A 4,215-nucleotide genomic window follows, 5' to 3' on the forward strand; every position below is an offset into this window, starting at 1 on the left:
ATTTATAGATGTCAAAATAGTACTTAAAGCGATAAAAACAACCTTCAAGCACAGAAAATGAATATTTTCCAACCTTCACATTAATATAAAATACCATTAAGCTCGTAAATGTGTCTTTTATGAATGAAAATTATATCAAACTGTCACATTTTCAAAAACAAATATTAAAGATACATGATTTCTCAAATACTGCATTTAATGTTCTTTTCTGAAACCCTGCGTTTAAGATATTCCTTTGCCCTTAACTGGTAAATATCTGCAAATATATTGGTTCATTTTGAAAAGTAATTACAAAACACTGATCCTAGCTTTCTATACATGTATTTGATACCATGACAGTTGGTTTCTGCCCATCCAATAATTATGTGTTCATTTATTTACTTTTCTTAATTTATATTCAGGAGGAGACATTGGACAGGTTATGTATATATTATTTTCAATTAACTTGATACTTTAACTAGTTTTTTTTTTTTTTTTCTGGTTAGGATTCTAGAAGGATGAGAGAACTTTAATTTTAATCCTGTCAAACAATTTCAGATCTACCTGTGTAACACACACTCAGCAGAGATCAAAACTAAATTAAATACACGAGTGAGTTCACTTCATAATGTATGTTGATATCTTTATTGTATCTTAAATCATGGATATAGAAACCATGGTATCGGATACAATAAAAAGGGCTTAAACCCAAAACAAACCTGTTGACATCAAGTCGATTCCGACTCATAGTGACCCTATGGGACAGAGTAGAGCTGCTCCGTAGGATTTCCAAGGCTGCAATCTTTACGAAAGCAGACTGAGACTTCCTTCTGCCTTGCAGCAGCTGGTGAGTTCAAAGTGCTGACCTTTCAGTTACTGGCCGAGAACTTTGACCATGGCGCTTTAACCACTGTTCCCCCAGGGCTAAAAAGGGTTTAGACAGTAATAGTAAACCAAATGACTAAAAGCCAATATTTGAATGAGCAAGGTACTGCAATAAAGCTTAGCCCAGGTAACACACCATGAAGCTAAAAGAATTGTTTTATCTCATTCAAGGATCTCTTAAAGAAATATATACTTTAATACCAACACCCTCTGCCCCACACACACGTCAATATCTAATCCATAGAATAATGATTTTTTTAAATAATGAACAAATCCATCTTGGAAGAAGTACAGCCAGAATGTTTCTTAGAAGCAAGAATGGTGAGACTACATCTCATAAACTTTGGACCTGTTATCAGGAGGGGTCAGTCCCTGGAGAAGGACATCATGCTTGGTAAAGTAGAGGGCCAATGAAAAAGAGGAACACCTTTGATCCCTCAGTAAGATGGACTGACGCAGTGGCTGCAACAGTGGGCTCAAGCATAACACTGGGCAGTGTTTCCTTCTGTTGTACACAGGGTCACTACGAGTTGGAACCAACTGGATGGCACCTAACAGCAATAACGTAGGGCAAAAAAAAAAAAAAAAGAAACAATAAAAAGATTTAATTATTACGGACAAAAAGAGAACCCTCAATCCTAAACAATAAAAATTTAAAAGTATTTGTTCAATTATTCCTTTATTCATTTAACAGAGTTTATTATCCAATATAGAGATGCTATGAGTCAGAATTGACTCAATGGCAATGGATTTGGTTAGAATGTTTCATGAATAGGGTTTTCAGGATTCGAGGAAAACTCATTAACAATCTGCAATGTACATATGACACAATTTACCTTGCTGCAGTGAAAACAATTTGAAGCACTTACTGAGGAAGGTCAAAGACTACAGCCTTCAGCATGAGTTATGCCTGAACATGAAGAAAACAAAAATCCTCACAACTGGATCTATAAACTTCATGGTAAATGAAAAAAAAAAAAAATTGAAATTATCAACCATTTCATCCCGTTTTCCTACTTGGGTCAACAATCAACATCCATGGAAGCAGTAGTCAAGGGATTAAACAACATATTGCACCGGGCAAATCTGCTGCAAAAGGAATCTTTGAAGTTTTGAAAGGCAAAGATGTCACTGTAATGACGAAGGTACTCCTCCTGACACAAGCCATGTTCTTTTCAATCACTGCTTACGCATATGAAAATTGAGTAATGTGAAAGACAGAAGAGAACTGTGAACTGTGGTCTTGGGGGGAAATATTGAATGCATCAAGTCCTGCCAAAAAAAGGAATAAATCCGTCTTGGAAGAAATACAACCAGAATGTTCCTTAGAATTGAGGATGGAAAGACTTCAACTTGCTTACTTTGGACTTGTGATTAGAAAAGATCAGTTCCTAGAAAAGGACATCTTGTTTGGTAAAGCAGGGGGCCAACAAAAATGGGGGGGGGCTCCTCAATAAGATGGACTGACACAATGGATTCAAACATACCAATGATCATGCATATGGCAAAGGACTGGGTAACATTTCTTTCTTTTATACATAAGGTCATGAGTTGGAGCTCACTCCACCAGCAACTAACAACTACACAATGTTTCATGCACTCTGCCTGCCTAGAGCTAATATATTAAAACGAATTAGTCATGGTGCTAAACTTAAGGAGCTCATATTTCAGCCAGGCCACAAGGGGGAAAAAAAAAGTAGTCACAATAAAAAACTGATGTATTTTTGAAATTAGATAGGACCCCTAAGGTACAAAGACACATGAGATGGCCACAGGAAAACGGATACTGGAGAGCAGTTGGGACTAATACCTTCACATATGAACTGGATCAGGGCATGACATTAAAAAAATAAAAACTGGAGGAATTGATCAAATGAGAAATAAAATTTCACAAACATAGGAAAGGATTGTATTATTAGGGTGCTTTCCTTATGATAGGCATGTTAGAGAAGAGAAAGTCAAGTTAGCAAAAAAAATGGACAGCAGGCTGTGGATTGAGAATCAGAGAAATAAGGTAAAGAAGACATCGTATCACAGTCATAAGTGACAGAGGTAGATTGTTGCAACCCAAAGCCATACTTTAATAATGTCATCCTTTATTACTGCACAGGAGTTATGCCCATCAACTACACATACCCACTATCCTAAAATCTATCTTCTACGTATAAAAGAAAAATGTTCATACGTGCTCCAAAAGACATGTATGAGTATGTTCATGTCAGTACTCTTTGTAATAGTCAAAAACTGGAAATAATTTATATTTATCAACACTGGAATGCACACAAAAAAATTGTGTTACATTTAGTTAATGGAATATTAAGATATTTTCTTCAGAATTTGGGTTATAATTTCCTTAGTAATTTCCACAACCAAGATTCAAACCCAGGCAGTCCCGCCCTCACTCTGAAGTCTTAGCCATCACTACATCAGATCTCTGAAAGCATCCACAGTTTATATTCTGATCCTGAAGGTCCCTACAAAAAACTCTTTTTCTTCTTCTGTCATCCAACCTCTGTCCATCACCTACAGAATGGCAACCAGCAGAATCAATGAACATGATTCTGGCAGATTACATCCCCCTGCTATACTTTATGTTTCTGGTACTTGAGATTACAAAATAGCAGTGGCTGTTCTTAATATAGTTTCTAATAACTCAGTTATAATATCCAGATCACTAGTTCTCCACCCTGACCACTGGATTTTTTTTTTCATTTTATTTTGCTTTATGCTTGTTTGTTTTTAGTGTCTTCTTCCTTTGTTATTTTTCCTTTTGTAGTGAATGTCCATATCTCATCCCATAATTATTGAATCAGAATCTCAGGTTAGGAGCCTAAGGAATAGAAAGGTTTAAGAGTATCTATTATTCAGTAGAGATACATATAGCAACAGGAATAGGCATTCAAATATATTAGTGGACAAAAAAAAAAAAAACAAAAAACCTTAGGCACAGTATAATTTCAGTAAATCTATCTGTCTGTCTATCTATCTGGAACCCTGGTGACACAATGGTTAAGAACTCAGCTTCTAAACAAGGGGTCGGCAGTTTGAATTCACCAGCCACTCCTTGGAAATGCTATGGGGCAGTTCTACTCTGTCCTGTAGGGTTGCTATGAGTCAGAACTGACTCAACAGCAGTGGTTTTTTTTTTTTTTTTTTGTCCATCTATCTAGCTATAAATATATGTAAAAAGCTCTCAATGTCTTAATAAGATTTATAATAAAGGAAATATAACAGAGTAGGTGTCTATGGTGATGGATTGGGGATGTAACTGGAAATCAGAGATAAAAGAAAGAAATGACATAAAACAAAATAATAGAGAAATTATGCAGAAATTGACATTTGTAGCAAAGA

Source organism: Loxodonta africana, chromosome 9, assembly GCF_030014295.1.
Source record: "Loxodonta africana isolate mLoxAfr1 chromosome 9, mLoxAfr1.hap2, whole genome shotgun sequence".
NCBI classification, from domain to species: Eukaryota; Metazoa; Chordata; class Mammalia; order Proboscidea; family Elephantidae; genus Loxodonta; species Loxodonta africana.